This window comes from Cynocephalus volans, chromosome 8 (genome assembly GCF_027409185.1).
Source record: "Cynocephalus volans isolate mCynVol1 chromosome 8, mCynVol1.pri, whole genome shotgun sequence".
Taxonomy (NCBI): Eukaryota; Metazoa; Chordata; class Mammalia; order Dermoptera; family Cynocephalidae; genus Cynocephalus; species Cynocephalus volans.
In genome coordinates, this window is record NC_084467.1 from 93,861,045 (window position 1) to 93,885,178 (window position 24,134).

Below are 24,134 nucleotides of genomic sequence, written 5' to 3' on the forward strand. Positions count from 1 at the left end.
CCTTTTCAGTCATTTCAAGGGTTTCATGCTCTATGGGGTCTATCTCTTGAGAGTTGTTATTTCCTTTGGTGAACTCATATTTTCTTTTGTTTTTGTACACTGATATCTGATTATCTGATAGAGCAGTTGCTTCTTCTATTACTCCCCTTCCCTCAATTCCACCAGTGACCCTTCTAATGTTAATTCAGTTGCATGGTTGGCAGTTTGCCTGCATAGAAGCAGTGCTCATTGCTGCTGCTGTGGTAGCAGGCCCTGCTTATATTGGTGGTGATTGTGGCGGGCTGCCTCCATGGCAGTGGTGATTCCAGCAGCAGCAGGCTGCTCACACAGTGATGGTGTCTGTCCAGCAGTGCCACTGGTGGCAGTGACTGCAGCAGTGGCAGTTGCAGCATCCACCTGCTTGTTTGAAGTGTCCACAGCTGTGATCCATGCATCTATGGTGTCCATGGTGGCAGTGGCATCACCTCACAGTGGCAGTAGCAGCATTGGTGGCTGCAGCTGCCTCCCTGGTGTCTACCATGTCCTTGGCAGAAGCACCACCAGCTTCAACTGCCTCCCTTGTGTCTGTGGTGTTCTCAGCAGTAGCAGGGTTACCTCGTGTGTGCAGCAGTAGTGCCAGTGGCTGCAATAGCCTGTCACACCTGCAATGTCCATAGCATTTGTAGGGTTGCTTGATGGGGGTGGCAGTGGCACCAGCAGCTGCAACTGCCCCCCTCACATTTTCAGTGTCCTTGTTGGTGTCTTTTGTGGCAGCAGTGTTACTTCATGGTGGCAACAACAGCTGCAACTGATTTCCTCGCATTTACAGTGTCCTTAGTGTCATTGGGGTTACCTTGTGGGAGTATCAGTGGCTCTGGGGACTGCAACTGTCTTCCTCTCATCTACAGTGTCCTTGGCAGCAGTGGGGATAATTCGTGGTGGTGGCAGTGGTGGTGGTGGTTGCCGACATCTGCAGAGTCTACTGCTGTATCCCAGGCCACCTATAGGACTGATGTTCTGTAGGGAGCAGCTCTGCAATGGGTGATGTTTCTGAGACCAGAGTATGGCTCTGGCAACTGCAGTCACAGTGCTGGTGGGTGTTTTTTGATCTCCTGCTGGAGGAATGCACCTTGGGCACTGCTAGTCCAGCATCTTCCCAGAAGTCCCTCAATTATCATTTCTTTATAAAAGGAACTAAACTCAATTGAAGAAATGACTGATAGCAGACTTCTGTCACAAGGGATACAAGGTAAACGTGGAATATCTTTCTTGTACCAGAAAGCAAATAAACCTTAAAAATTTTTGGAATCACATCAAAAAAATCAGGGGCCAGTCTGCAGATATCCCAGTTGATGAAACTGTGGCAATCTGTGTATCTGAAACAATAATAAAGTTAGTGATTTCAAATACAATGAATCCATTAAAATTCACGAGTGTACAAAGTATTAGTCCATTTCTGTTGCTTATAATATAAATACCTGAAACTAGGTGATTTATAAAGAAAACAAAATTTACTGCTTTCAGCTCAGAGGCTGGGAAGTCCAAATTCCAGGGAACACATATAGAGTGGGAATTTAAGCTTCAATGAGGTTGGAGGGGGAGGGCATCCAATCTATAGCACAGAATAATACTTAAAATAGAGAAATCTGGAAAAAAACAATCACTGTTTAAAGTCATTGGTAAACCACTGGTAAACCACTATTTAAATATTGAAATTGATTCAATGGAAGACTCACAGACCTCTGGTAAATCAGACACCCACCTCCTACTCTTTCCTCTCACCTCTGAGACAGCTGGTCCAGTAGCCCTCTCAGTGCACAGTGCTATGTTGTCCCTGAAGGTGGAGGATGGGGCTCTTTAAAGTGATTCCTTCTTCCTGTCATCAACAGCTCCTCCCTCCTATGTGGGCACAGTGGAATCTTAAGAGTAGCTTTGCTGACCTGGGAAATGGGTTGGTGCAGTGCGCACACACACACACACACACACACACACACGTGTGTGTGTGTATATACATATACATATACATGCATGTGTGTGTGTGTGTGTGTGTGTGTGTGTGTGTGTGTGTGTGTATAGTTTGTTTGTTCATTTGTTTTTGCCAGTGATCATAGCATCCTTTTCCTCAGCAGATTTTAAGCAGATTCAGGCAAAAAGAACTGCAGTGGTTTGTCATCTCCACATAGCTGTTCCATGCACTGGGCCATGTTCCCAGGCTGATGCTGGGACTGACTGTAGTAATCCCTCCTCCTGTTCCCCAGGCATCCCACACCTTGGTGGATTCAGTGAGTATCTCCTCCTCTTCTCACAAGATCCAGTGGTTTCCGGATGGCAGTGTTTGTGTTTTAAAAGTTGTAAGTTGATCTCTTGTTGAGGGGGAGGGGAGTGATGCCATCTGGGCTTCAATTCCCATTATACTCCTTATAAGCTGTGACCCCGTGCAAGCCAAGGGAAGCATAATGCTTACTTCATAGAGCTGAGAAGTCCATGCTGTTGAAATTATCTCTGAGAACCTTAAAAGAGGTTTGGTGTTTCTCAGGTGTACTCTTGTTCTGGTTCCTCCAAGTCCAAGCACCACTCACCATGCCCTTGCTTTTCCCAGCTCCAGAGGCCAATATTAGCATCATTAATGATGAGTCAATCAGATATTATGAAACATTTTAAATGATGTATACCATCATTTATGATGTACTTTAGGCAAATATGTTTAACTTGATTTCCTCAAGCTTTTAAACATAAATAAGGGAGAAAGTCAATCAAAATGTTACTACAGAAAAGGAAAACCAAATAAATTCAGAAGAATGGACATTTTGGAGGATAACTGTCAAAGTTTGTTCCACCAACTGGGGACATAAAAAATAAAGCAATTCCATTTTAAAAACAAAATTGCTTTAAAAGGACACTGTAACCACTTTAAAATGTGGTTTTATAGGCAAATATGACAAACCATTTATAAAGAAAATTTGGGAAAATTTTACTTATAGATGACTAATCTAGATGGAGATGACTAATAAAGCACTCTGGCAAATCAGCAAGGAAACGTCAGGAACCCAGAGAAAGAATTAGAATGAACAGGAGCACATAAGAGGAAAATCAAAAGGCTAAGATACGTAGAATGGCTGCTCATATTCAATGGTAAAGAGAATTGCAAATTAAAGAGTAGAAAAAGGTCACTTTATACCTATTTAATTGATATTTCTTAGTTGAGACAACCATATATTGGCAGAGATGTAGTTATACCGTTTCTACTGAAAGAACAATGTAGCACATCCTTTCTTGAAAGCAATCTAAGAGTACTACTGGCTCTAATGGAGTCATGTCTCTTTGTTTGTTTGCCAGTGTTTTGATTCTAATTCCATTAAACTTCTCTGTAAGTATCCTGCAGTATCTAAGTTGATGGTGTCCTACTTCAAAAAGGCTTTGTTGGTGTTGGCAGGCATTTCAGTGATCTGCCAATCTAAAACCCAATTAATTAGTTAGTTTGTTTAGCTTGTGCTTTTGTGTACCAAGTGTGTAGTGTAAATTTAACCCCTAAACTTCATGAGACCAGTACTGGGGATAAACATGTTCAAGGAAAATATATTTTTTTCACAATCCAATACTAGGACCACGACACAGATTTCTTATCAATATACTTTGCTGCCAATTGCTTTCCAATCCACCCTTTTGCTCACTTTTTAAAAATTATTATTACTTATATGGTAGATAGCAAAGACCATGGCAGAAAAATATTATTAGAAAGTGACAAACAAAAATTGCAAATGAGTGAGAAGCTAATTGATGTACCAAGGACCTGGAAGAGCCATAAAATACTGGGATGCAGAAATAAGTTTATTATTCTGAGTACACACACCTCATTCTGAACGAAGCAAAGAAAGAGGACAATAATTAAGATAGAACAAATGTTCTGGATTTTAAAAAGGATTGTGAAAGTCTATGGAGTCTGGATGCCTCTCACTCGTAAAAGTAACAAAATAATCTTCTATTTGAAGACAACATGGTTTTGTGTATAGTTCTCCATCTTGACTACACATTGGAATCATCTGAACAGTTTCAAAAACTTCTGATTGCTGCTCATTCTCACAGATGCAAATTTAATTTGTCTGTGTTGTTTCCTGAGCATCGAAATCTTTAAAAGCTTCTGGTGTCATTCTAAGGTGAGGTCAAGGCTGGGAACCACTGACATAGGAGACTAAAAAAGGTCTGAAAACAGATTTAGGCAAAAAGAGACAGGAGGCCATGTGTGGCAGATAAAAGAACTGCTGAACACAGGAAGGGCCTAATTGAGATTGGATGTATGTGCAATTTATGGTACTGCTAACCAGCATAATGGTTTAGCGTTATAAATAATATTGACACATATAGACATACAAATAGAATAAGAAAGTTATGAGGTTAATATTATCTATTGGAACCTGGAAATAAATTCTAATCTACTACTTCAAATATCCCTATAACCAAGGTAAAAGTATGTACCTAAATTATTCAATAATTTCTCTTCAATAATATAGACCTATCTATTTTACCTAGCCCATGTGTATTTCACAATGAATTCTTCATATGAACCAAAATCTTTAACTTTGCACGGGACATTTCAAAACAAAGTTAATGAAGGTGACCAAATTGAACTTACTGCTCACTCTCTAGATCTGAGGAACAATTTAATTGACATTTGACAGCTTTGATTTCTTAATGAAGTAGTATTTTCCTTTCTAGTTTGAAAGGAAAAATAAAAATAAGGTTTTATTTATTTTATTTTATTTACTTTTTTTTTGTTTTTATAAATTTTTTTTAAATTAAGGATTGGGTAAGCTGACATAATGAAAACATGTAACCGAAAAACAAATTTACACTGACTGTGTGACTACCATCCGAAGCCATTACAATAGTTTAATGACAGTAACTGGCAAGAGTAACTTGGAAAATAACTTAATCCAGCAGTAGAACAGACCTTTTAATTACTAAGCTATTGACCAAGAGTAACTTGGAAAATAACTTAATCCAGCAGTAGAACAGACCTTTTAATTACTAAGCTATTGACCTGGTGTTTTTTTTTAATCTTTCTTTTTTTAGTCAACAGCAAAAGCAAATTTCTGATGTAGTATAAAATGCATGTGCTAGAAACTGATGCATCTTTAAGCATCATAGAATACATACATTCTCTCATAGAACGTAACTGCATGGTTATGGCTGAATTACACAATTGAATCCCTCATATTTCCTAAGTAGAAATGTTTAATTAATTCTAAATCCTTACCAAGGGAAAAAAAAAATGAATCCTTCAATGACTCAAATTATTTTATTAGAAAATATTTAAAATATAGATGTAAAATTAGGTATTAGATTCCTTATGATAGTAGCCCTTTTGTGATTTTAAAACCAAAATTATTTGACAAATGAAATACAAGCAAGCCAAATAATAAAATATCAAATTAATAATATTAAAAAATAACATAATTAATGGTGGTTTACTAATAACGAATGTCATTTCCAACAGAAAAATTAATGCCTTCAAGAGAAGAGGGGTTTTTGTTTGTTTGTTTGTTTGTTTTTCTTCTCCCCCTGGCATTTATTACCTTGTTAAGCTTCAATTCTACCACCAAATATAACTATTTGGATTTCTGTGAAATTTTTTGTTTTTATAGTGCATTATTTACAGACAAAACTGGCCTATTTTTAAAATCTATTTAGCTCATAATAGCCAATGCAACAGTCAATACAAATGAGATGGGCCTTGAAAGCACATTATGAGTCCTCAAACAGCTAAGTAGCTATTCAGCCACACAGAATTTAATAATATTATTTTTTGTTAGGTTATAATTGAAGAGAAAAATACTATTTTCATAAAAAATCACAGAATTCTGAGATACATTCCTTGATCCTGTTTTAGAAATAATGATCTAATTAGCCACAAATAAGAGGTGCTAAATTGAATTACTGCTCCAAAAACAATACTCAAAGACAGCAGTATTTTATCTGCACAGGTTATCAATGTAAATCTTGAACAGCTGGCTATTCTACATCCCAGTTTCTTCTAACACAAAATAAAGATAATATTATTATCAACCCTGGCTTAAGGGTCAACACGTGTCATAAAACACAACTGTGTATTCTAACATACATTTTTCTTACAGGAACATATTTGATCTTTGATTTTATGAAGACCTTCTCCATTGCTAACTTTAGAAAAGTTGAAAAATATATTTCTAAACACAACTGGTGTCAGAAACTCACACAATCTTTAGACAAAGGAAGGTGCAGAAGAGCATCCCAGAATGAAAAGATAATTACACAGTAGCTAAATGAAATGTTAAATTCAGTAACCAAAAATTAATTTTATAAAAGACCATTCTTATTATTTTACTCTTAATTTGGCTACCTATGTAATGTTACATTCACTCATTGTAAGGAATTGTTATATTAGCTACTTATTTCTATACTATTTTCAATTTAGATGTATTATAGAGCTCATCACTTAACAGGAATATCATTCAACTTTTTCGATCAAAAAAGCCTTCTGCATCTGAAGTTAAATATTCATTCAAAACACAATTTAAAGGATATAAAATATTTTTAAAAAATAAAAATAAAAAATTATGTAACTACTTCATACTGTGCAAAGGTGAGTTTTCACAATTATTTAACAATGGCTCTTGCCCAGACTCCTAAGGGTAAGTATCTGCTTATCTGAGTAAGTACAATATTGTACGTAGTTTTATAAAATTTTCAGCATTGCACATGAATGTTACCATCTAATAAAATCCACAATCACCCCGTGAAACTGGATACGAGTTTCTCAGTGTATAGTACATTATCCATTAGGGACAGAACTAAGAACCAATCAACCAAGAAAATTAAATCTGCTAAAAGTTAACTATAACTTTTACTGCCTCTTATCATAAAATGAATTAAGGTAACAAGTAACAATTCCAGAGCTGGGTATCACCATTCTCTTTGAAATTGCACCTATGTTGCATAACACTTCATCTCTTCTGATATGGGTTTTTAACTTTGTAGTTATTGAATCATTGTAATGTTAACTGAAAAGCCCAGCATGACTATCAGGAAAAAAAAGCTTTTTCTGAAGTACATTTATCTATTTATCTATTTAACAAGCATACTAATTTCTGAAACACCATATAGTGATATTTAAAAAGCATGAATATTCAGTCTCTGTCTCGATTTGCTCCATGTTACCTTTTTCTGTTAACTCTCCTATTCTTTGTTTCAATTATCTAGACTTTTCAAGAATTCTTGACTCCTCTATAAGCATTTATGTCACTTGATATATTTGCATTTACTTTCAAATAATCCACTTGGATTCTAATACCTTCTCATCTTTCTCATTTGTCACATTTTCAGGATATGATATTACTATACTTCCCCTTTCATTTTATGCACCACTACAGAAAAGATGAAATTGAACTCTATGCCTGCTTCAAAATCCCCTGAAACTCATTTTATGAGTTGTTGCCAACTGCCTATCCTCAGTGAGATAGAGAAGAAAGATCTAAGATCAGTGTTATACACAAAATAACTGAAAAATACAAATTAAGGATACATTTCCTATGTTAATATTCTAAATGGAGGAATTCTTAGGGATCTATGACTGTGTCAGTAGTTGGAATGAAGATGTTTAAAAGCACAGCTATGGAGTTAGCTAATTGTGGGTTTGAACTCTTAATGCTCCTTACTAATTGTATGTCATTGAGAAACACATTGACCATCTCTGTGCCTGACTTCATCCATGTAATCTAGGACTAAAATAGTGCCTTCCTGAGTTAATGGAGAATTAAATGAGCAAGCATATGTAAAGCACTGAGCAGAATGACTAACACATAATAAATGCTCAAAAATACCTAACCATTATCTTTATGGCTTTCTATACCCAAATATCAAAAAACTTTAATTTATAATGATATACATACATTCTTTCTCTGTTTTCTTCTCTCTCTCTTCCTGTCTCTCTCTATATCCACCCCTTTCCTCCCTCTCTCTGTCTCTCAGATCATACCAATCAGACAAATTTTGAAAACATGTACATACCCAAAGAGGAGCCTTAGAAAGACTGAAAAGAAAATCCATATTGCCACAGTGGTAAGTGATAAGTGATAAGACAGCTTATTTCAGTAGTAAATTTCTTGAATGCCTATGGACTAGACAATTGTGGTAGCTTGAAACTTCTAGGGTCACAATCATAAGTGTGGTCCATACAATTTCTTAGCCTTTCATTTAAGGAACCCACCAGGTTATCACAGTGAGAATCTGAGAAAAATCTCCTGCTGGACCTGGCAGGAAGAGGGGAAGAGAAGTCACTGCGAAACTCTCCCAGACCTTTCTCAAAAACAAAGGCCTATTCCTCAAGGGAAAATACTTTGTTAGAGCATAATATGGAAACCTTATCTGATCAAGGATCCTGAGAGAATGATTTCAACCCAATTCAAGCCCTCTCCAGCTTATTTGTGTCACTTAACGTAAAACAACAACAGCAACAGCAAGAACAACAACAGCAGCAACAACAAAAACAAAATCCTAAAGAATAGGAGACAAAATTTCAAGGAAATATATTGGGACTACTGTAGCTTCAGAAAACAGCAGAGAACAGAGGAGAGAGAGAAAAAAACTATATCCCTGGAGGAGGAAGAGGAGTATTGGTACGTCCACACCCCAAGACAGAGGTCCAATAATAGACTGAGACTTAATCAGAAAATTACAGAAAAATTTCCTCTCCCAAAACCTACCACCATACCACAGAACCTCCAGTGAACTTCAGCTGCAAGATTCAGACTTTATCTGAATAACAGTACAAATAGAAGTCCTTCACCATCCAAAAAGGAAAAAAAAAGAGAGACAAAAACAAGGACAGAAGAAGAATTGTAATCTGATATCCTAGCAAGATAAACATAAATTCTTAAGTAAAGGCTTGTTTACCTTAACACTCATTACCCACGCATGTATGACTTTCAATAGAAAATTTCAAGACATACCAAAACGCAAGAAAAACCATTCTGAAGACACAAAGCTATCATTAGAACTGGACTCAGATACAACAAAATATTATCAGACAATAAATTTTAAAATAATTATGAGTAATAGATAGGAGCTCTAATACAAAATGTAGGCAAATAGGTAAAAACAGCAGAGAGATGGAAACTATAAGTAAAAAGTTAAATGGAAAACTAGAGATAAAAAAACAGAGTAACAGAAATGAAGAATGTCTCTGATGTGTTTATCAGTTGGCTCGACACAGCAAAAAATAAATAAAAATAAAAAATAAAGAAACTGGAATTGAAGATAGATAGATAGATAGAAACTTCCCAAACTGAAATGCAAAAAGAAAAAAAAAAAAATGAAACAACCAAAACAGAACATCTGAGAACTGAGGTATAAAAGAAATGAACTTGGAATAGCAGAAGGAGACAAAAAAGAGGAAAAGACAGAAATGCTTGAAATAATAGACTGAGAATTTTCCAAAAGTGGTGATAGACAACAAACCACAGATTCAGAAAGTTTATAGAACTGAGCAGGCTAAACCCGCCCTCCCCCCCCCCCCAAAAAAAATGTTCAAACTTTAAAAAAACGTAGCAAAAGAGAAAATCTTAAAAGAAGCCAGAGGGTAGAAAAACATTTTACTCATAGAAACAAAGAAAAGTGCTATGGCCTGAATGTTCATGTCCCCCCAAAATTCGTGCTGAAATCCTAACCCTCAAGATTATGGTATCAGGATGTGGAGCATATGGGAGGTCATTAGGTCATAAAGGGAAGAAGAGCTCTCATGAATGGGATTAGTGCCCTATAGAAGAGACACCAGAGAGCTCTCTCCTTCTTTCCACCAGGTAAGGACACAGCAGACAGATAGATGTCTGTCTAGCAAGTGGGCCCTCACTGGACTTTGATACTGCTGACACCTTGATCTTGGACTTGCCAACCTTTAGAACTGTAAATAAATTTCTGTTGTTTAAAAGTCACCCAGCTTGTGATATTTTGTTAAAGTAACTGCATGAGGAGACTCAGACAATAAGAAACCATATAACCAAGAAGAGAGTGTAGTGAAATATTTGAAAACAAAAATACTGCAAAGTTAGAGTTATCCTTAGAAAGTGAAGGATAAATAAAACTTTCCAAGACAAAAAATAAAATAAAATAAAATAAAAAACCGAGGGAATCCATTGCTGCCTCATTTTCACAGTAAGCTCATCAGGCGGAAGGAAGATAATATAGGTCAGAAAGTAGAATCTACTTAAAGAAAACAAGAGCATCAGAGACGAAATAAATAAAGGTAAATTAAAGTATTTAATCTTTCTTATTCTTAATTGATTTAAAACAGTTGTTTAAAGTAATAATACTATCAATGTATTGATTATTGTAGATGGATAAGTGAATCAAAAGTCAGAAATGTCACAAAGGATGAAAGAAAGGAGTGGGGTCTACTCTGTAATGAGGTACCTGTACTACACCAAAGGGGGAGAGCATTATTTGTATACTTAGATTATTTTGTATATTGTAAACTAAGGCAATCACTATTTTTTTATAAGGAAATATAATTGATGTGCTAAGAGAGGAAACGAAATGAAATTGTATAAAGCGATCAATTGAAATCTAGAAAGTGAGAATGAGAGGGGGAAAAAGAAAATGAAGGGCAAATGCAGTGATAGAAAACAATTCTTAAGATGGTAGACTTAAATCCAACTATATCAGTTGTCAATTTAAATGTGAATGGTCTAAGAACCCAATTGGAAAGCAGATTATTAGATTGGATTTAAAACTATGTTTTCAACAAGAAGTCCACTTTAAACACAAAGGTATTTATAAAATATCTTTATATTTAAATTTAAATTAACCCTTAGGTTAAAAGTAAAGGTATGAAAAAAGATATAACATTATAACACCAATGGAAATAGCCCTACAGTCTCTCTATTAATCTGAAGAAGACTTTAAAACAAGAAAGATTATCAGAAATAAAGAGAGGTGTATAATGATAAAGGGAGTATTTCTTCAAAAAGACATGACAGTCCTAAATGTATGAGAACCTAACAACAGAGCATGAAAATACATAAGGCAAAAATTGACAGAACTAAAAGAAGAAACAGACAAATCAAATACTATAGTTGAAGGCTTCAACACCTCTTTGTTGATAATTGACAGGGTAAGTAGACAGAAAAGCAATAAGGAAATAGATGACCTGAACAGTACTATCAATCAACTTAATTGACTTGATATTTGTAGAATACTTCATCCAACGATAGTGGAATTCACATTCTTCTCAAGCACACCTGTGACATTCACCAGTAGATTATATATGAGCCACTAAAAACACTATATTAAATTTAAAAAAATAGAAATCAGACAAAGTATGTTCTCATACTATTATAATCTATCATATTAACAGGCTGAAAATGGAAAAACATGATTATATTTAAAGATGCATAAAAACATTCAATAAAGTTTAGTGTGCATTAATGATAAAAATTGGCACAAAACTATGAATAAAAGTGAATTCCTTTAAGCTAATAAAGGGTATGTGCAAAAACATCTGTACATAACACCATAATTAATAGAGAGAGACAGATTAAATGTGTTCCTCTGAAATTCAACAATTAAGCAGTATATCCCCTCTCAACAATCCTTTCCAACATCAACTGGAAGTCCTGTCTAGTAGAAAAGACAAGAAAAAAAAAGGCAAACAGATTCAAAGGAAAAAATAAACTTTTCTTAATCTGAAGATGGCAAGATCTGTATACAAAATACTACAAATACTCATGAAAGAAATCAGAGGAGATTTAAGTAAATGGAGAGATAGTCTCTATTCATAGATTGAGAAGCTCAATATTTTTAAGATGTCAGATCTTAACACTATTTACAGTTTCAATACAATTTCAGTCAAAATCCCAGCAAGCTTTTTTTGTAGACATCAACAAACTGATTCAAAATGTTATATAGAAAGGCAAAGAATGTAGAATAGCCAACACAATATTTAAAAAGAAGATGAAAGTTGGAGGGCTAACACTACTTGATTTTGAGACTCAGTAGTAAGAATAATCAAGACAAACTGTTGCTGGCGAAATAATAGGCATATAGATCAATGGAACAGAACAAAGAAGACAGAAATAGATCCACACAAAACAGTAAACTGATTATTGACAAAAGCACAAAGGTTCAGTGGAGAAAGGTGAATCTTTCCAACAAAAGGTGCTAGAAAAATTGAACACTTATATGCAAATAATAACGTAGACATAAACCTCACAACTTCTACAAAAAAAATTACTTCAAAATGGGCCATACACTTAAAAATATCTTAGAAGAAAATAGAGAAGAAAATTTAAATGACTTTAGGTATTTGTATCAGTTTTTGGATAACAACAGTTAAAGTACAATCTAAGAAAGAAAAATTTAAGAAGTTAGATTTTATTACAAGCTTCGCTCTGTGAAAGACATTTGGAGGAAATATTTGCAAGTGACATATCTGATAATGGACATGTATCCATAATATACAAAGACCTTTTAAAACTTAACCTTAAGAAAATGAAAAACAATTTTAAAACTGGGAAAAAGATCACAACAAATATTTCACCATAGAAGATAAACAGATGACAAATAAGCATATAAAAAGATGCCCAACATCATTTGTCATGAGGGAAATGCAAAGTAAAACAATTATACAACATGTACCTACTAAAATGGCAGGAGTTAAAAGATTTAAAAGTGCCAATTACTGGCAAAAACATAGATTATCAGGATCCTCATTCCTTGCTGGTGGGAATGCAAATGGTACAGCCACTTTGGAAGACAGTTTGACAATTTCTTATAAAGCTAAACATACTCTTACAATAAAATCCACCAGTCATGCTACTAGGTGTTTACCAACTGGTTTAAAGTGCATATAATCCTTGACTTATGATGGGGTTACATCCTGGTAAACCCATCATAAGTTGAAAATATCAAAAGTCAAAAGTTCATTTTTTTAATTAATGAATTTATCTTTCCATTACTCAACCTCTCCCCAACCCTCTTCTCCCTCCCCACCTCCCACTTCTAGTAACCATAGATTTGTTGTCTCCTTCTGAAAGGTAAATATGTTATTGTGGTCTTTTCTTTCTTTCTTTCTTTCTTTCTTTCTTTCTTTCTTTCTTTCTTTCTTTCTTTCTTTCTTTCTTTCTTTCTTTCTTTCTTTCTTTCTTTCTTTCTTTCTTTCTTTCTTGCTTGCTTGCTTGCTTGCTTTCACTCTTTCATTCTTCCTTTCCTTCTTTCTTAGCATCCACTTACGAGTGAGGACATGCAGAACTTCTCTTTCTGTGACTGGCTTATTTTATGTAAAATAATTTTCTCTAGCCTCATCCATGTTGTTGCAAATGACAGAATTTCATTCGTTTTTATGGCTGAGTAGTTTTCCACTGTGTATATATACCACATTTTCCTAGTTCAATTGTCCATTGATAAATATTTAAGTTGGTTCCATATTTTGGCTATTGTAAATAGAGCAGCGATAAACATGAGCATGCATGTATCCTGTTGACATGCTGATTTCTATTCCTTCAGGCATATACCCAGCAGTGGGATTTCTGGATCATAAGGTAATTATATCTGTAGTTGTGTGAGAAAACTACACACTGTTCTCCATATGGCTGTACTATTTTACAGTCTCTCCCACAGCATAGAAGAGTTCCCCTTTCTCCACATCCTCACCAGCATTTGTTATTCTCAGTCTTATAGCCAGTCTAACTGGAGTGAGATGATATCTCAATGCAGTTTTGATTTGCATTTCCCTGATGATTAGTGATGTTGAGCATTTTTTCATGCACCTGTTGGCCAATTGTATATCTTCCTTTGAAAAATGTCTATTCAGCTTCTTTGCCCATTTTTCCATTGAATTATTTGTTTTTTTTTGTTTTTTTTTTTTTTACCATGAAGTTGTTTGAGTTCATTTTATATTCTGGGTATTATTCCCTTGTCAGATGTATAGCTTGCAAATATTTTCTCCCATTCCTAGGTTGTCTTTAGCTATATTGATTGTTTCCCTTGCTGTGTAGAAGCTTTTTACTTTGATATAGTCCCATTTGCTTATTTTTTCTATTGTTGCTTGTGCTTTGGTATTCTTATCTATAATGTCCTACAGGAATTCTACTACGTTCTTTTTTAAGGTATTAATCTCTATGTAAAATTTCTCCTTCATATTCTTGATGATTTTTTTTTCATTTTATTATGTTCTCTAACTGTGCCTTCTCTTATCTCTTTGAGTTTTCTTAAGAGCGTTGCTCAGAATTCTTTTTCAGAGATTTCAAGTGTTTCCTGTTCTATGGAGTCTGGTAATTGATAATTACTGCATTCCTTTGGTGGTGTCATATTTTCTTGTTTATTTGTATTTCTAGTATCTCTACATTGATGTCTGGTCACCTTGTAGAGCAGTTGTTTCTTCTATCACTCTGGGGCAGGCTTTGAGGAGAAAGACTTTCTTCCTCTATTTGCAGGCTCTGCTGGTGACTCTCCTTGTGTCAATGAAGTTGAGTGTGTGACAGGCTGCTTGGAGAGTGGTCCTGGCTGCTTTGTGTCAGTGAGCTGTCCTTGTAGCAGCAGTAGCTGCAGCAGTGGCTATGGTGGACCACCTGCATGGAAATGTTGTTTGTGGTGTTCTTCAGGGCTTCCAGCTGAGCCCATGGTCATGGGATGCTCTCTTGCCTGCTGCTTGGGTGGTGGGACAGACTGCCTGGGGCTTCTGGTAGGACCCCTGGTCACACGGGTTGCTTTCTTGCCTGCAACTGAGATGTTTGGACAGGCTGCTCAGGGCTTCCAGCTGGGCTCCTAGTCACATAGGTCTTTGCCTTGCCTATTGTTCAGGCAGTGGGATGGGCTGCCTGGGGCTTCTGGCTGGGCCCTCAGTGGTATGGGACACTCCCTTGCCTCCTGCCCAGGTGGTGGGACAGGCATCCAGTTGCTTCTGACTGGACCCCCTGTAACATGGGATGCTGCCTTGCCTGTTGCTTGGGTGGGTTGGGCTGCCCAGGGCTTCTGAAAGTGCATTTTTTATTTACGTTACTTTTAAATTGCAGTCTATGTCTAAGTTTAACTTTTTGCATGTAAATGTCCAATTGTTCTAGAACCTTTTAGAACCTTTTGTTTGAAAGATTCACCTTTTTCCATCGAACCTTTGTGCTTTTGTCTACAATCAGTTTACTATATTTGTATAGATCTATTTCTGGCCTTTTTATCTGAACATAACCATATCATAAGTTGAGAACACTACCAAATGCATATCTCTTTCACACTATTGTAATGTCAAAAATTGTAAGTCAAACCATCATAAATTGGGGAATGTCTGGATTATATCCACTCAAAAAACACAAATATTTATAGCAGCCTTGCTCACAGTCACCAAAATATTGAAGCAATCAAGATATTCTTCAATAGGTGGATGGATAAACAAATTGTTGTACATACATACAATTAAATACTATTCAGTAAGTAAAAGAAAAGAACTGTCAATTCACACAATGACATGGATGAATATTAAGTGCATATTGCTAAGTGAAAGAAGCCATATGATTCCATTTATATGACATTCTAGAAGCAAAACTATGTAGATGGAAAAGAGATTGGTAGTTTCTAAGAATTTGTAGATGTGTAGTTTTTAATAATTTCAGCAGTATTTTTTTGTTTTATTTTCTGCTTTGGTTTTGGGGGTAGTTTTTAGAGTTGTGAAACTATTCTGCCTGATATTATACTAGCAGATAACGATTTTATGCATTTGTCAAAGCCTATAAAACTTTACAGCACAAAGAGTAAGCCTTAATGTATGTATGCAGATAAAAAATAAATTATGACATTGGGAGGATCCCATGTTGAAATGCGGGCTGGGACAAAATAATCTAGCTTTATGATAAATGTTTAATACACCTCATTGAAAAGGGTAGAGGGAAAAAGTTGCTAACCTAAGTAACTTTGGAAATCCACAGAGACTTTAAAATACAGAGAACAAGAACAGTTCATAAGCATTTTCCTCCAGACGGCAAAGTTGTTTTTTAACTGGTGTATGGATTAACGACTCTGGAACCACTATAATTGTATTGTGGGATCAAATAAATCAGTAAATGGATTGAAATGGTGAGAGCCAGATTTTTAGCTGTTGAAGTCGATGGTAAATGTAAGTAAAAGGTGAAGACTTGAATGAGCCAAGTGCTACAATATTAGAGCTGGAGACATTAGTATGAACCTACATTTAGCCTAATATTGATACATATGGATAAATATATGAATATTTATAGATTAGTTTGTATACATGGGTTAGTATACACAAATGTAATTCCAAAGTCTGTTGCTAAGAGATCCTAAAAGCAACAACACATAAATAACAATGTGTACACCCAGTGCCTTGATCATGTTTTCTAATACCATTGTCCAATTAAAAGAAATCATGGCTCCTTGGACAAATGGTTGATTCTAGGACTGTAACAGGAAATATACAAGATGATCCTGGATGTAATGTCAAAATATAAATAAGTATTCAAAAAAAGAAAAAGATAAAAGTATTGAAGTATGCCAAATGGACATAGTAGCTGACTGAAAGAACTCCAATAACCAAAGTTAGAAAATATGAGCAGCAAAATAAATAATGTAGTATTGAATTACAACCCAAAATATAAAATAAGTATTCACAAGTTCATATTGATAAAAATAAATGACTAAATTATAAAAATAAATAAATAGAATAGAATACAATAGATAGATTTCTCATTTAGTATACTAATTCCAAAAAAATATGTTGGTATTGCCCCCTCAAGGATGCAGACTATAACTTTTCACCCCTAAATATGGATTGTGCATAGTGACTTCCTTCCAAAGAACACAGTATGAAAAGTTGTGGGAGAACTTTACAATGGAGAAACTTAACACTGCCTCAGCCACCTGAAGATGGTTCGCATGAAATGTAGTAACTCATTTTGATAGTACGTATCCATTATATAATGTGATGAGAGCGGCACTAAATCTGTGCTCTTCTTCCCCCAAAACCCTATAAATCTAGACTAATCACGATAAAATATTAGACAATTTCCAGTTGAAGAATATTCTACAAATACCCGACCAGTACTCCTTCAAACTCTCAAGGCCATTATAAACAAGGAAAGTCAGAAAAGTGACACAACTGAGAGCAGCTTAAGGAGACATGATGAAAAAGTGTAATATGTATCATGGATGGGATCCCAAAACATAAAAAGCAATAGGTAAATACTAAGGAAGTCAGAGTAAATTACGTACTTTAGTTAATAATAATGTATCACTATTGGTTTATTTGTTTGGTCATACATGTCATAATAATGTAAGGTCTTAATTAGAGACAAACTGTGTACAAGGTACATGTATAATCTATGAACTATTTGTGTAATATTTCTCTAAATATAAAACTTTTCTAAAATGAAAAGTTTTTTGCATATACTTGTTGGCCATTTGTACATCTTCCCTTGAGAAATGTGTATTCAGCTCCTTTGCCCATTTTTTAAATTGGATTATTTGCTTTTTTGCTGTAAAGTTGTCAGAGCTCTTTGTATGTTCTGGGTATTAATCCCTTGTCAGATGCATAGTTTGCAAATATTTTCTCCCATTTTGTAGTATGTCTTTTCACTACATTGATTGTTTTCTTTGCTGTGCAGAAGATTTTTAGTTGGATATAATCCCATTTGTTTATTTTTTCTTTTGTTGCCTATGCTTTTGGGGTGCTATTCATAAAGTCATTGCCCAGTTCTAAATCTTGGTGTGTTTTCCCTATGTAATCTTCTAGGAGTTTTAAAGTTTCAGGCCTTATATTTAGGTCTCCTATCCATTTTGAGTTGATTTTGGTATATTGTGAAAGGTATGGATCAAGATTCATTATTCTACAAATGGATATCCAGTTTTTCTAGTACCATTTACTGAAGAGACAGTGTTTTCTCCAGTGTATGTTCTTGGTGCCTTTGTCAACGATCAGTTGGCTGTAAACACGTGGGTTGATCTCTGAGTTCTCTATTCGGTTCCATTGGTCAACCATCCTGCACTGTTGATGGGACTGTAAATTAGTACAGCCATTATGGAGAACAGTATGAAGTTTCCTGAAACAACTACAGATAGAACTTCCCTATGATCCAGCAATCCCACTCCTGGGGATATATCTAGAGGACTGGAAAACATCAGGTCGAAAGAATGCCTGCACTCTCATGTTTATTGCAGCTCTATTTACGATAGCTACAAGATGGGCTAGCCTAAATGTCATTGATGGATGACTGGATAAGAAAATCATGGTATATATACACAATAGAATACTACTCAGCCATAAAAAGGAATGAAATTCTACCACTTGCAACAACATGGATGAACCCAGAGGAATTTATCCTAAGTGAAACAACCCAGGTACAGAAAGAGAAATACCACATGTTCTCACTCATAACTGGGAGCTGAATCCATAAATAAACAAATGAACAATAATGAGAGACAGCAAAAAGAAAGAACGAAACAACAATCACAGTAATACATTGAACTTTTAGAAAACTAGAGGTGGAAAGGAGGAGGGAGAGAGAGGATCTAATGAGGATTTGGTCAATGGACTCAAAGAATGATTGTGCATTGTAATGAAAAATAAGCTAGCCATGCTGAGCTAACCACCACACTCTACACAATTATTGAAAATCAACTTTGTACTCCATATGTATATACAATAAAAAATAAAAAATAAAAATTAATACATAGATGTCAGTGAATGTAAAAAAAAATAAAGTAATTAAAAATAAATTTTTTAAAAAACTATAACCTATTTGGAAATATATAAATAGATAGATAGATAAATAAAATGAAAAGATTTATAAGCAGACAACTGATGCCACATCTGAAAAAACTTACTTAGCTCATGGTTATCCTCAAAATACAGGACATAAATAACGTACAGCTCATGATCCCAAATTCCTTTTCTAAATTTAAGTTATAATTAGTCATACTAATCAGAAAGGCATCATTTCATGATTTTTCCATTGGGATCTTTGTTGAAACAAAGCCTGGGGAACAAGCAAGCACTCTTTTATTCAATAATAAACACTGAGAGTTTCTGGTACTTTTTTCTCTTCAGAATAGAAATGTCATTACCACTCCAAGTAGGTAATAGTTTTCCATTTTTTCTCTTTCCTTTTTTTTTTTCCCAAGGATTTATTTGTGGCAAGACTAGTGTTACTTTCTCTTCTTTAGGCACACTGAGGAGCCCTTTCTATTACAGTATATCGAGTATGTAGTTCAATGCTCAATAAATTTTTCCAAGTATAGCTTGTAATAAATGGAAAGTGGAATGAATTTCATTAACCATCAGATATGTATTTTTTCCTAAGAATCTGGAGTAGGGTGTCAATTTGGAAGGCACACATAAATCTTATAAATCTACTGGTAGAAAACCAGTGAACAAAGCTATCACACACAGCACTTTTCATAATTCGATGATCTTTAAATAGATGGGCCTGCAGAATGCCTGAAATGATATCCTGAATATTATCCTCTGTTCTTATTATTGTTTTCATTGTTATATATGGAATCATTTGAAAACTTAGGTTTTTAAGATATTTTGAACTTAATGTTAGAGAGATGCCACTTTAATTCTCAGTTATCTTCAGGGTTTAACATCAACTGAACTATAGATATTTTAGTAAAATATAGAAACGATTTTTGGAATCAAAGTGTCCTGATTAATTACCAGAGATTGATCAAAAGTTCTAGATCAGCTTGGTTAAGTATAACTATTAATAAAAAACAGAACAATGAAACTCAGGGCTGATATGCCCTGGTACTGTAAGTGGATACCAGGTATATGAGAAACAGCTTGAATACCACATCTTTATTAATAGTCACAGGGAGAATTGTTTTTAAGTACAGATAATAATAAAAAAAATGACTGAATATGAACAATTATCAATAATCCCTTTCATTGAAAGATACTATTATGTTATTGTGGTAACATCCACCTGTTTTTTAAAAATAATTGTAGGGCCGAGCCTGTGGCGCACTTGGTAGAGTGCTGCGCTGGCAGCGCGGCGACGCTCCCGCCGCGGGTTCGGATCCTATATAGGACTGACCGGTGCACTCATTGGCTGAGTGCCGGTCACGAAAAAACGACAAAAAAATAAATAAATAAATAAATAAATAATTGTAAATGTAAATAAAATTTAATGCAGCAAATATTTTAGAGCACCAGAATCATCTATATTTACTACCCTTGTTGCTGAGTTGGGTATATGTTAGGCTCTAGATATGTATAGTATGTGTGTATCACAATCCAGAATGAAATTTATTTTAAATATAAATACAGGCAATAATATTTTACCTCAATTTATGAAGTCCACAAATTATTAAGTGCCTAATATTTTGCAAGGCATCATTTTAGGTACTTAGAATATATCAGTGAATAGAACAGACAAAAAATCTTTACCCCATTACCCCATAGAGATTATGATGATGCTGCTGCTGATGATGATGATTCTAGCATGTTGTACAAGCAAGGGGGCAGAGAGGAGGCAGACTGCAAACGACCAATCTAATAAATAAGTATATTATATTGTATGTTAGAAGGTGATGAGTGCTGTTAGAAAAATCTTGAGAGCATAGCAGAATGAAAGATATTTGGAAATTCAGGGTGTGAGGGAATGGGTTAAAATTTTAAAGTGGTTGTCATCAAGAAAACGATATTTAAGTAAAGATTTGAAGAAAACTAGGGAGTTATCAATATGGATATCTGGGTTGAGGAAGTTCCAGGGCAGGAACAGCCAGTGCTACAGCACTGTTAGGATAGTGCCATGGGCTCTAGGAACAGCAGAGAGGCCAGCATGGCTTTAACAGAGTGAGAGAGGTGGAGTATGTTAGGCTATGATTTTGGGGGGTAACAGAGGTCATGCATGGCTTTAGAGGCACTTTAAAGAACGTTTTACTCCTAGGTAAATGGGAAGATGCTGAAGTGCTTAGAGCAAAGGAATGACATAATCTGACTCACACTTTTAAAAAAACACTCTTACTTCCTTGGATGTAGACTATAGGTGAGCAAAGGTAAGAGCAGAAAGACCAACTGTAACCAAGGAAATAGTGCTACAGGAAACTAATGACAGTGGAGATGTTAAAATGTGGACAAATTCAGGAATACGTCTATCAAGTGGAGCCAGCAGGAGTTACTGACACTTTATTAGGATGTGAAAAATGAGAGAAATTAAAGAAGATTGCCAAGACTTTTTTTTTTTTTTTTTTTAACCTCCGCAACAGAAAGGATGAAGTTACCATCACGTCAAATGCAAAAGGGGGATTTCTGGCTCCCCAGGAGCAATTGATACTTTTGGTTTCTAGTCTGGCACATAAAAAGCTTGGAAGTCATCACTCTGTCCTGTTGAATAAAAAGCTGAATAAACTGAAAAATCAACAACTCATCTTACATCTGTCAGAGAAGTGATGTCAAAGTCAAATCACTGTCCTCTAATCGGGAGAAAAAGACAGCTGAATATAGAGAATTACAGCTTAATGGAGCAAAAACCCATGAGCAGAAACCTCTGCAGGAACCAGTACTATAGGAAAACCTGAAATCCAGGAGAAAAATCCACTCAGCTTCTGGCAGAAGGAGAAGAAAAGTAACCCCTTTAAAATATGCTCAAGGATTCTGCTCTTCTTAACAGGGCCTGCCCTCAAGAGAAACTATTTTATCAGAGCCTAATTTATTGGTATTTTTTCAGAGCCTAACCAAGCTGGATGAAAGGAAAGTACCCAACTCCAGTCCTAGTGTTGAAGCAGAAGGATTGTCTTTAGATAAAACAAAGTCATCATCTCAAAATAAGGATGGAAAAGGTGGTGTTTGGAATTTTAGAAAGGGAGACCGAATGAACTAGAGGAGTAGTATATGATTGCCTGGTAGAAGTAATGGCCTATTTGAGTTTCATGGACATAAACTTGTAATGAGAACAATTAACAAGTTTAAATGTTTTCTGTAGTCACATTCAGCCATATAGATGTAGGTCAGAGAATTGGTGCTGAGTCAGAGGTAGATACACTTAAGCAAATGTGATGCAGCTTTAGAGTTGCAAGGGAAAAAAAAGGTGTTTGAAAAGCATGATTTTAATGATTGTCCATAAAATTTAAAGAAAAGAGAAAGGATATTAAGAGGATGAGGGAGAGTGAAAAGTTGATAGGACCAATGGATTATAGGGTGGAGAATTGTTGAGTCAGAGTCTTAGAAAGGAAAACAAACATACATACACATATAGAAACTGGAGGCAGTGGTCAGAAAATAATCTGCAAAAAATTGATGTTTCAGAGTGGGTACAGTTATTGGTAATGAGAATGCCTAGGGAGTAAGTGGCTGAGGTATGGTAGAGGACAAGATTTGGGGAACAAATTATTTTAAGGAACTTGAGGCCAGGTGAGTGGAGTGTTATCTACACCAAGAATTATGATACAAGTAATTGGAGAGAGACAGTGAGCCAGGATACAACTCATGGAAAAATGAGGAGGAATGATCCAGAGTTTGGGAGATCTCCACAATTGAAAGATAAAAGGTTAAAAAATGTGCTATGAATTATAAAACTTAGGGTTTTGTGGGGAGTTAAAAGAAAATGCTCTAAAATATGAAATAAGATCCCAAAGAGATCCACCTCACCCCTATCCCCAGTGGTTCAAGGTCTAAGAGGAAAAAAATATGTAGTAGGCTGCATTAAAATTCCACATCAATATTTGGTAATCCAAAATTAATTACTTATATGAGGGAGGGTCATAATTTTGGGAGGTTAAATTAAAATAAAACTTTTTAATTAAACAGTACTGTTTCAAAAGCACAAAGGCAAAGAGAACGGACATTATATGACATATAATATAGTACGCTGAACTGAAAAAGTCCCAAGTGATCATGAGGCATTATCACTAACTACCTCTCTCCCTTCTTCACAAGTAAAATAGAATATTAGTCAAGATAGAACCTAGCCATCCTTTATTGTGTGGGGTAGCTGGAGTGGTGTTTTAAAGGGCTTGAGCAGAGGCTGAAAGTTAATCATCTGTTGACTTGTCCAAATTGGCTTGTGGAACAGCAACTTTTTTGCAGTATTTGATGTATTTCATCCTGACTATGCAAATCAAAGAAGGATTCCTGAAAGAGGGACATATAAATTTTAGTATTTAGAATCGAAAGTTTGTTTTGTTTTATTTATTTTTTTGACAGTGGACTCAAAAATATTTTCACTGACTTCCCCACTACAAATCAAGTAATGTCTCTCCACTCATTCTTGACTGAGAATGCTACTATTTTCTATACATGTTCACCTACATATGTTCTTGGAAGGAAGAAAAACTGTAATATTTTAATTTTCTTTTTTTTTAAATAAAAAGACTCAAGCTAATTTAAATATAGCATAATTTAGTTATACATGGCAAAAAATGCACAAATCATTATTGAACAGCTTGGACAATGAACACATTCTTGTAACCACTAGGTTAAAAATCAAGTAAAAACCTAGAAGGTAAGTAGTACCCTAGAAGCTTTCCTTGAACTCCAGTTCAGCCATTACTTTTCCCCTTAAAGGTGACCATGGTTTTGACTTCTTTCCCCAAAGTTTGGTTTGGTTTTTGAACTTTATGTAAATATAGTTATAAAGTACAAATAAGCAAAATTCTAAGACAACTCCTGATTTCTTCTTCATGGTGTATATGACCTGTGCATTCCCCTCCCTTTGAGTGTAGAATAGACTTGTGAATGTGACGAGATTTTATTCCTATGATTAGGTTACTAATTAGTTTATTCCGACTTATCCAAATTGGAAATGATCCTTGGTGAGCCTAACATAATCAGGTGGTTCTCAAGAACAACTGGCTTCTTCCTAAGAGAGAGTTTCAAAGTCACAGATGTTTTCCCACTGGCCTTGAAGACATAGACTGACTGCCATGTTATGAGAGGGCCATGTGGCTAGGACCTGCGAATGACTTGCAGGAGCTGAGAGCTAGCCAATAGCCAGAAAGAAAACATGGAATTTGGCCCTGTAATAGCGAGAAACTGAATTCTGCCACCATCCTGATTAAGTTTGAAGACCCCAAGTTTCAGATGAGACTGCAGTTCCAACTAACATCTTGATTTCAGCCTGGTGACACCCTGAGTATAGAACCCAGCCATCTGTTCCTGGACTCCTGATCCCATGGAAAGT